Below are 11,606 nucleotides of genomic sequence, written 5' to 3'. Positions count from 1 at the left end.
ATTCATGCAGAGCCTCCCCCATTATTAACATCCCCACCAGAGTGACACATTTGTTATAACTGATGAACTTACACTGATACAGCATCACACCCAAAGTCCTCATATCGGGGTTCATGCCTGGTGTTCAGACAAAGGTGTAATGACATATATCCATCCTTATCGTATTATACAGAGTAGTTACACTAACCTAAAAATTCTTTGACACACTTTTAAACCAGATTTTGCCCAGTTTCATCAATAATGAAGCTATTTTCTTTCCTTGTGCTTTTGCTGGAAAAAACTCCTACTCATCTGCCTACTGAGCCAAGAAGATTTGATGGTTGTGGCCACATTCTATAATCCCCCACGAGTTTGCATATACTGTCTCATGTCCCACCTCATGTCTTGTTTACCAGCAAATGAACAAGCTAAAGTTCACAGAAGTTGCTTTTCACTGGGAAAAAGGGGGAAGTAGAAAGCAAGATGCCCTCAGAGACACTGCTCAACTCAACAGTGGGCACATCAACCCATCCTCCTCTTCCTCTCAAGTCCTAATGGAATTCCTACTGCTCGCAGCCAAGCTCAAAGCTCGTGCTAAACTCTAGTGCTTCAGACAGACACAGTTCCTGCCCTCTGAGAATTTATAATCTAAGAGAGAATTGCTTTGTAAAGCAATCCATTTGGTCCTGGGTGACATACCACAGTAATCACAAACTAGCAAACATGTCACAGTACTGCCAACATATTTATACTGAGAGTATATAACATTCATTCACAGAGCGAACATCATCAGCTCCAGATACCTTCAAAGCCAACGCTGGAAATTAGAAACTCCTATCTTAGCCCCTTGGATTATTAAATCTGACGCTGCCAATCAAAAACAATAGCACATATCATACATTAACTTATACTTTCTCATTGCTTTAAAAGAAAATCTGACTCTCTAGAGCCTGGAATTACAGACACCAGAGCTCATAGCATTGTTCTGAACAGTTAGGCAACTAGAAATGAAACTTTTACTTTGTCATATGAATCCAAATATTTTCCTGCCTTCCAGAGAAATGTCACAAGAAGGTGAATCTTTTCTGGCTTAGTCTAATAGTCTTTCTGCTTCTGCAATGCAACAGCTTGCATGCTCTTCTCATTTCTCGTGATTTCTACCCCTTCAAGGAAGCACAGATATAGCTAAGACATGCCAGTTAGCAGTACAATTTCAAGCTTAATATGCTTGCTAGCTCCAAATGTTTTTTGTTTTTATAAGACAGAAAAATCCATCCTTTATAGCTTTTTCTCTATCCTACTTGACTTGATGTCTAGATCTGAAAGTCCTTTGTGATTTTTTTCATATTTGATCAGGCAGAATTGCTTATATGATTACAGGCTGTTTTTATATATGAAGTATTAATATACATATCCTTCATTTATTGAGCAATTATTATCTTTATATGTGAAAATAATTTTATATAAATGATTGCATTTAAACTGTATAACAATCTGTAAGAAAATCTAGTTATCCACTTTTAGAGGTAAGAAAACAGGTTTAGAAAGTTTATGACAACCCAACAAGTGAGTAGTCATACCCAAATATTCATAAGTTCAAAAGGTTTACTCTGAATCACTATTTAATAATTTCTCACCAGTATGCTTTATCCATTTATCCATCCATCTATCCATCCATCCATCCATCCATCCATCCATCCATCCATCCATCCAATCATTCATTCCTTCATTCATTGATTTCTAAAAATTACATTATTCACTCATAATATACCAGATACTCTATACTAAGAACTGGGGATACAACAGTGTGAAATAGCAAAGCCCTTGCTCACCAAGAGCTTACAGTCTTGTAGGAGTAGATGAGAGGTCAGAAGAAAAAGTGTTAATTGAGGAGGAGGCAGTATTGGGAAGGTGTCTGAGAGGGCTATTAGCAGATAATGAAAGCTTACACTTTGGGTGCCCATTTCAAAAACCAGGCAGCTAGTTCAATGGAAACTATCTACTACTAATTATTTACCATTTTGCTCTCTAGAAAAGAGGCCACTGAACGTGTCCTCTGGTTTTTGCTGATGACATTAAGGCCACTATTACATTCTCAGGTGTTCATTTTAGATTTAAAAAAACAAAAAACAAAAAAACTCTGAAGTCTATTTCTTATATGTACCACATTTATTCTTGTAACCTAGGAGGAAAAAGTCTCAGGTGGAAGTTCTTAGGGTGAACTTATGGGTAAGTCACATTCTAATCAGTCTTCTCACATTACTTGGTGTCTTGTTACATCACTTCTGTCGGTAGCCTTCCCATTTCCGCTCATCGACTGAATTATAAGTGTTGAGTGTTTGTAACCACTATGCTGAAGAGTAATAACTGAAACTCTCTGTGAAAGAGATCTTCAATGTAGACTGACAAGGGTAAGTTTGCCCTTAGGGTATTGCAAGAGATATTATTTCTTGTGTACTTGTCATTACTTCAACTCTTATAGACTAAGCCAGAAAAGATTCACCTTCCTGTGACATTTCTCTGGAAGGCAGGAAAATATTTGGATTCATATGACAAAGTAAAAGTTTCATTTCTAGTTGCCTAACTGTTCAGAACAATGCTATGAGCTCTGGTGTCTGTAATTCCAGGCTCTAGAGAGTCAGATTTTCTTTTAAAGCAATGAGAGTGTATAAGTTAATGTATGATATGTGCTATTGTTTTTGATTGGCAGCATCAGATTTAATAATCCAAGGGGCTAAGATAGGAGTTTTTAATTTCTAGCGTTGGCTTTGAAGATAACTGGAGCTGATGATGTTCGCTCTGTGAATGAATGTTATATACTTCCAGTATAAATATGTTGGCAGTACTGTGACATGTTTGCTAGTTTGTGATTACTGTGGTATGTCACCCAGGACCAAATGAATTGCTTTACAAAGATTACACATTCTCAGAGAGCAAGAACTGTATCTGTCTGAAGCACTAGAGTTTAGCAAGAGCTTTGAGCTTAGCTGCTAGCAGTAGGAATTCCATTGGGGCTTGAGAGGAAGAGGAGGATGGGTTGATGTGCCCACTGTTGAGTTGAGCAGTGTCTCTGAGGGCATCCTGTTTTCTCCATCCCCTTTTTCCCCAGTGGAAAGCAACTTCTGTGAACATTAGCTTGTTCATTTGCTGGTAAACAAGACATGAGGTGGGGCATGGGACAGTATGTGCAGACTCGTGGGGGATTATAGAATAGTGGCCACAACCATCAAATTTTCTTGGCCCAGTAGGCAGATGAGTAGGAGTCTCCCAGCAAGAGCACAAGGAAAGAAAATAATTTCATTATCAATGCTTCATTAACTATGACATTTATCAGTTAAATTATTACGCATTTAGATTCTCTTTTATTTTTCTTCTCAAAATACAGAAACTTATTGCTTATTTCTTTCACTAATACTTACAGAATGTATTTTATTCTATTCAAATATACTGCTATTTAAATTTATAAGTACATTTTGGACAGTATATAAGTGTATTTTAAAATATAAGTGGAGAGACCCAATTTATTATACAACATGCAGAGTTCTGCATTATTTCTCATTGGTGCAAAACTAATTGGCTTTTCCCAGTCATTGCACAAATATTTATTTTTCCATTTTATCATTCTTATAATAGCAGCTGAAGTTAGGAGAGGGTACAACCACCTGGCAAAATCTGGAGCAGGAAGCCTTGCATTTCCAAGCATCCTACCCACACTGACTTTCTAAGCTTCAAGCACCATTGCTGATAGAGGCCCCTTGCACTCCACAAAGCCACCGCATTAAGTGGCACAAGTCACCCATGCATATCTCCAATCACAACAACATTTGGTAATTTTTTTCTTGAGCTGGAAAAAAAGTGCCTACTATATATAGGTTATCTAAGGCCCCAGAAGTAGGAATGAAAATTAGTGGTAAGAACCCCCGGTTTTCTCCACTGACCACATTAGAGTTGTGCAAGTCTGAGCTGATGTCTCTCCATGTGAAATGAGAAGGAATGATGAGAAGCATAAGAGAATGGAAAAATGAAAAAGAAAAGAACGACAGCTCATAAGACCAAGTTAACTTTCCCAATTTGGGGACTAAACTCAAGAATCTCAATGAACGCAACAAAGAACTTTCTTAAACACCCACAGTCCGTATCCTGGTGCAGAGTCCTGGGTACATGCAGATATAACTAGCTGGAGATCTCCTGGCTCCTTGGGATATTTTGCTTTAATGCCAAATTCCATGGTTGGAAATCGAAAGTCTTCCCTGTATTTTGGCAACTTTCTTGGGGAACAGAAGGGTGCAAGGAGCAGAAGGGTGTCTGCCTCCATGCTCCGCTTCTATGTAGCAACATAGGAAATCAGAAAAGAAACTGCTTTTCCACGGAGGAAATGTGCACACAGTGCACTGATAAATGCAGCTGACTTACTGAAGATTGAGGGCAAAGATGAAGGAGGAAATCAAATTGCAACCAGGTGAAAAATCTGAACTGGAACCATAGTCATCATTGTTCTGAAAAGATACTTCAGTCTTCTTATTAATAGGCTTAAGGTTTTCCCTGGTCTTTCACTCATCTGTCTGTCTTTCCACCTTGAGGACTTCTGTCTCTTAATTTTTTTTTTTAAATTCTCTCTTCTTCCTCTTGGAATCGTAACAAATTTTTGTTTTATTTAATTTATTTTTTTATAAATATATTTATATTGATTTTTTTTTAGATAGAGAGGAAGGGAGAGGAGGAGAGAGATCAAAACATCAATGATAGAGAAATATCAATCAGCTGCCTCCTACACGCCCCATTACTGGGGTTCAAGCCTGCAACCTGGACATGTTCCCTGACCAGGAATCAAGCAAGCAACCTCTCAGTTCATGGGACGACACTCGATCCAATGAGTCACACCGGCTGGCGGAATCAAAGCAAATTTTTAAACGTATCACACTTGGAATAATTCAGGAATAATCTTTAGTTGCCTGGTTAGTTAGCTCTCATCCCTCCCAGTAAGATATTTATCAAGATATTTTCCCAAATGAGAAGAGATCTCTCACTAAAAAGAATTCTGATGCTAGCATCTTTGTCTCTTGACATTCTTCCCCCTCATTTTATTAAATAGTGCTATATATGTGGCAATATTTACTGCCATTCACTGATTTTTAAGTCTCTTCTCTTTCTAGACACAGGGGAGGACTTCTTTGCTCCTTTGAGATTGGATAAGATCATGTTTCTAATTCTGTCCAATGGGTTGAGGGTGAAAGTAACATTAATTACTTTTTGGTTGGGGTAATTAAATGCCAATGTGAGGTCCCCCAGTACTGATTTTGCCCCGCTGTGGCTAGAAATTGAGTCTGCTTCAGCCTGGGTGTCTAACTAACAACAATGAATGAGCAAAGCCTCCCTACTGACCTGCACTAGACAGGGAAATCATCTTTGTTGCTGTGAGCATCTGAGATCTGTGGCTTTTTTTTTTTTTTTGCAGCAGAATCTAACCTCTTCTGACTAATATAGTGTTCTGATCACAAAGGGGTGGTACCACTTTCCTCTTCCTGTGGCAAAAGATTGCATCCCCTTGGGCCAGGATTTACTATCAGGGGAATGTGCACTTAAAACAGGTTCTACCCTTTGACAGTGTTCTCTCTGAATTTTTAGAGAATTTGCTCGTGGGAATCAGTTGGTCCTTCTGCTCATCCACTCCCTTTCCCACCTTTGCCTCTGCTTTGAACATTGCCTATCAAGAGCCTATCAAGTTGAAACTAACAAGGCACTTGCTTCTCAAGTGTGAACAGAAAGGTGAAAAATGGGGGGGTTATCCCCAAAGCAATTTAATATACAGTTGTACCAGCAAATACCCAACGCAGGTTCTTTGTTCAGTCTCTTCCTCAGTAGTTCCCAATGCCTTCGGTGTTCTTTCTGTGGTTTCTACCATCAGACCTGGAAATGAAATGAGACATTAAAATAAGCAACTCTCTTGTATGTGAGGTACATTAAGAATGACGTTGTGTTCTGAAATTAGAATGTGAGGATATCGCACAACTATATAAATGTCCTAAAAATCCTTGAATTGTACACATAGAACACTTGAGTTTTATAGTAGGTAAATTACACCCAAAAACATCTTTTAAAAAAGACAAAGTGAAATATATTATTGCTTTAAATAAAGCATAATTTAAAAAACCAAATGCTGCTTTATATTATGAAGTTTTCATATTACTTGGCACAAAAAGATACCTTAAACTTTCATTTCAGTATTTCAAGAAGTATGATCATGTCCCCAAGATATTAATGACTAATAATGAAATTAGTTCAGGTTCCTAATTAATGTTGCATTTAAAGTTTCCATCATGTTATTTTAATATTGATAGCCTGTTTATGTAAATGTCTTCCTTGGTCTGATTGTGACATCTGTTTATGCATTGCATAAAATCAGGAAGATCACATTTTTAAAACATGAAGACCAGGGAAAAAGACCTTTTAGTGTCTGTGTCATGTGAGTAACTGTCATGTATTTAAACTTGGTCCCAGAAAAGGATGGTTAATTTCCCAGTGGCAAGGAGCAAATAGTGAAGGTGCAGGGATTGGAGCCTACTGTGAGATGTGCCCTCCAAGTTAAGACAGAAGATACAGAAACTTCCCATTCATTCCTTCAACAAATGTTGGTTGCATGCCTACCCTATGCCAAGCAATGTGCTCAGTGCTAATGTGGCAATGGTGACCAAGTCTAGTAGGTCTCTCGCCTATGGGTATATATTCTAATGGTAGAGAGGAATGCCCAGTACAGTGTCAAAAACTATGACAGTTCAGGCATGATATGAGAAGCGACTAACTCCAGGATTTCCATACAGAGGAGTGGAGCTCCATGGAGGGGAGGGGAGGCTGAGTCCTCCGTGGAGTGAAGGCCAAGTGTGGTCATCATCAAGGACACTACAAAGCTCTGTGCTCCTCGTTTGTCAGAAAGGAGACTCCGACTTCAGTGAGGAGGATCAGGAAGCTCAGAGGTCTTCAGTGGAACACCCAGAACTTGAGTGTCATATCCATAGAACCTAATACCGAGTCCTACTAAGTGCGAGTATGAGAATGTTTAAAATTGCTTGCTTCAACTGTGGCTTCATCTGGGACCCACAGTGGAAGTCAGCCCTCAGACGAAGAGTCTTTGTAGATGATGAGCCATTTGTTGGAAGCTGTGTCGAGTAGACAAGGAGAGGCTGTATGGCAGTGGCCAAGGATATGAGGCCTAGGAGCAGAAAACCTCAGTTTGAATCCCAGCTCTGCCATTTATGAGCTAGGTAACTTTGGACAAGTGGTTTAATCCATTTCCTTGTATGTAAAAAGTGGATGAACGTAATAGCATCTAATTTATTGGAGTATTGTCATCATTAAATGAGATAATATATGATTAGTGCTTAGAATATTGCCTAACCCTCCACAAACTCTCAAGATATATCACTATTATTAAAGGATACCAGGGCCTAACCTTTGCAACTGCAAATAAGTTTTTAAATTTCATTTGCCCACATAAGATTCGACTATAAACCAATTAGAGTGAGTCCATGGTAGGTAAATTATACCCAAAAGCCAGTCTGTCACTGCCTCGAAGCCTTAGTTACTAATTAGTAATTAGCTTGAGTATAAACCTCCAATAAAACAGTTTCAGATGTAAATGACCACTCTAACACCATGATTTCCTCTTCAGAAAAATTGCATGTACCATAGGTGATGCTGTAAGAACACCTTACATTTTTCTATTAACAGGCACTGTGCCTGGAGTTATGTACTAGAGTTTCTATCACTTCCCAATACTCTAGGCCTCCTGAGAGCATGCTAAGGATGGGGTCTTACACAGTGTTAGCCACACAGAATGAAACTTAGGCTTAATGGCCACACTTAGAACAAAATGATCTGATATGGGAGCAGGAAGCCAAGAAGGTTGTAGCACAGAGGGAGGAAGAATGGCTGAATGGGTAGCCTGGCAGGGCCATAGAATAATTATTAAGAGATGTTAGTCTGCCCTGGCCAGTTTGGCTCAGCGGTTAGAGCGTCGGTCTGCAGTCCAGAGAGTCCTGGGTTCAGTTCCCGCTAATGGCATGTACCTCGGTTGCAGTTTGTCCCGGCCCTGGTTGGTTGTGTGGGTGGCAGCCACTCAATGTGTCCCTTTCATATCGATGTTTCTCTCTCTCTCTCCCTCCCACTCTGAACAAAAAAATGGAGAAATGTCCTCGGGTAAGGATAAAAAAGAAAAAGAGAGAGAGAGAGAGATGTTATTCTTCTCACACTCCCCTTAGCGTCCTCTTTGACTTAAGTGGATATGACAGGCGAGAGGGACACTTCAGCAGCCAGAGCCCTGGCATTGACCAGGAGTCTTCTTTCTCATTTGAAACCTCCGTCTAAATGATGAAGAGGGAGAAGAGGCAATGTGGAATGACTCCCTCCGAATTCCAGTAGCTCTCAAATGTTTTCCTAGTGCAGTGTGGATGAACAAGGGTGTGGGAGGCAAGAGCTAAAGCTAAAGTTTTGAATTGTTTTCTGAACATAGTGGAACTTTGAGATATTGTTTAGAAAATGCCCTCAACAGCTAAGCTCACAGTTTAATGGTACCACATTCAGATTTCTCTTAGACTGTAAGTAGAGCCTGCCTGGAACCCCTTCCAGAACACTCTTACTAGTACAGGTCATCAAAACATAGGTCTGTCCTTTCCAAATCAGAATTCCTCTATTCCTTGGCATGAAAGCCAAACAGAAGGGGACCGCCATGTTTGTTTCTGCTGACTCTGACTCCCCATGGACCTTAGGCCTGTCTCAGAGATTCAGAGGCACTTGCCTGATTTCCAATAGCACATCTTTGAGTTTCAACTTGAACTGAATTGTTGACAGTATTTCCTTTCTATAGTAAATTCACCAGAGGTTTGCCATCACCTGATGGCAATGCAAAGATGAATGACTCTGATTGTCGTTAGCTAATAAAAGACAAGGTTGATGAGTAGTTTCACACATCAAAGGAAAATGAATGTATCTTTCAGGTGAGGAAGCATGCAGAGCGAGGGAGCAAGATATATTGAGAGACATTTGTACTTGGGATGGCTGCTCTTTTGAAATATATTTGTGCAAATAAATAAATAAGTAAAAGAGGCCTGCTGTAAAATATTATTCCAAATCTACATTAGCTTGGGCTGCTATAGACTTTCAAGTTTTGAAAATATGACTTATCTGGTCTGGCCATGCATTAAGAATGCTCTGTGGTTTTTTAAAAAAAATGAGCTATTGATGTTAAAAGATTTTAATTTAGATTAGTTCACTTACAAGTGTAATAAATGGCAGGGCTCACATGTTGAATCACTAAGGCAGCAGTTATTTTAAGAGCATCAGTCATCTGTGCTTCTAATTTAATCAGATCTCTTTATAGAGGTTTTAGATAGTATTTGAAATAACCATATAACCTATCTGTGAAAAGGTGTTTTGAGTTGTATGTCAGAAGTTGAAAAAAGACCCTAGTCATGTAGCTCAGTTGGTTAGCACATTGTCCTGATATGCTGAGGTTGTGGGTTAGATCCCTGGTCAGGGCACATAGAAGAAGCAACCAATGAATGCATGATTAAGTGGAACACAAAACCTATGTTTCTCCCTCTCTCTCTCTCCTTTTCTATTTCTGAAATCAATACATTTTTTTAAAAAATTTTTACATTAAAGAGAAATTAGAAAGACAGCTTATAGTTTTAAAAGATCAATAAGACAAATGGGTAATGCTTTTTGTTTTTTATTTATAAGCAACTGTTGTAAGGTTGTGTGTTGTTTTGTTTTGTTTTATTGTGTGTGAGAGAGAGAAGGTATAGTATCTGAGCTAGAAAAATAACCCAGCTTGTTTCTGAGTTAGATTTGCAAAGGCTAAAAGTCTTTAAGAAGTTAGGATAAGAGCAGTTACAAATTACGTACTCTTTGTGACCTCTAGGAAATGAATTCTTGGTCGTGTTCTGAAGGAAAAAGCAAATATAATAAAAAGAGAAAAGATAAGAAAGACCCAGCTGTTAGCATTAACTCAAAGTTTTACCTTTGAAGCCAAGTATTTAGTCTCCAAGGCTTTTCACCTCTGACCTTTAAGGTTTCACTGAAGATTTCTTCATCTTGGTGCCAGAGATGCTAGAGGCTCCCTGCTGAGAGGAAGACAGAGGGGCCTTCATCCCTGGAGCTAAGACCTTGAGCCGCTCTTAACTCTATAAAATCCTTGTACTGCCATCTTCCCAGACATCTGCACAAAAAGCAATATAAAGCATTATAATATAAATGACATCTGAGGGATTCATCTGAAATTCTATTTTACCATTTAATAATTAAAAGTTAAAAACCTCTCTGTAGCTTTATAGCACTCTCTAACAAGAATACATTTTATTGATAAGGCAGCCTCCTTCCCAACACTGGAAGCCATTGGCAATTTCTGCAGAAATGAATTTAGTGATTAATAAGTTATATCCTCTGGGATGTGACTCCAGAAGTGAAGTTCTTATTGAACTATTGTTACATATTTTAGAATCCCCAAACATCCACCCACTTACAAGTGTGTGAACTGAGCATCCTAACTTCCTCCATTTTTTTCATTCATAAAATGGGATTGGGCAATAGTCCTTACTACACAGGATTGTTGCAAGGATTAAACAAGTCAATGTAAGTAAAGTGCTCAGAACAGATGTTGGCATACAAAAATAAAAACTCTACATATGTTGGCTATTGTTATCATGGTTACTTTTTTGTGTTATTCAGAAGAACCTTTTGGCTTCATATGAATGAGAAATTCTCAAAGGAGGGGCCCTTCCAGGGGGACAAAAATAATGGCAGCTACAAATTGCTTTTCATTACTTTTTGAGTCTTAAGCATTTTTAGAGTGTCACCATGTTAATTTTCAAGAGCCTAAAAAACCAACAACTAGTCAGGAAAGGGAAGCAGTGTTCTAAAATCAGATCACAGGCAGCCCTGGATGGCTGGAGAAGCTTCAGCTCTGCTGGTCTCAACCCTGGCTCGTGCTGGAACTCACCCACACCCAAGCACTTCCTGCCGGTGAAACCATCGCCCCCGTTCAAAGGCACATACCTGGAGGACAAACTTTTTTTTTTTGAGGATGAACATTTTTAAGTTGCTATTTCCTATAAACACTTGTGAGTCAACTAAACCATCAGAACATTTCCAATTTCACTGTAATCACTACTCGAGAAGATTTTAATGGTGGCAAGAAGAAAAAGAGTGATCGAGAGGACAGCTAAGCTACCTACCAGTTGGTGAGTCATGCTGGGAATAATGTGTAATTAACAATTCTAATTCTAATTTTTGATATAAAAATCAAGGCAGACTTGACAGTAATACCCATAATTATGCCATATGTGCATTCTGGTATGTTTTCTTGGAGGAGAACAGAAAAGAGTGGGCTTATAGCTAGGACACTTGGAATAGCCCAAATTCTACCCTATACTATATCTGAGCCATCGTCCTTGGTGGGGGGGACCTCTTCCCCCATCCATAAAAATCTCTACAAACTTTCCCTACGCCATTCACAATAAAAGCACATAACACATATATAAGCAAAAAGAATGTGCTTAGTCTGCAAATGCAGCTTGTGAATAAGCCCTGACCCATTCGTCCGATCAACTTATCCCCAAACTTCTGGATGAAAA

The sequence above is a fragment of the Molossus molossus genome, unplaced genomic scaffold (genome assembly GCF_014108415.1).
Source record: "Molossus molossus isolate mMolMol1 unplaced genomic scaffold, mMolMol1.p scaffold_m16_p_16, whole genome shotgun sequence".
In the NCBI taxonomy this organism is placed as follows: domain Eukaryota; kingdom Metazoa; phylum Chordata; class Mammalia; order Chiroptera; family Molossidae; genus Molossus; species Molossus molossus.
The sequence above is the reverse complement of the archived record's forward strand: the minus strand, read 5'-3'. Positions refer to the sequence as shown.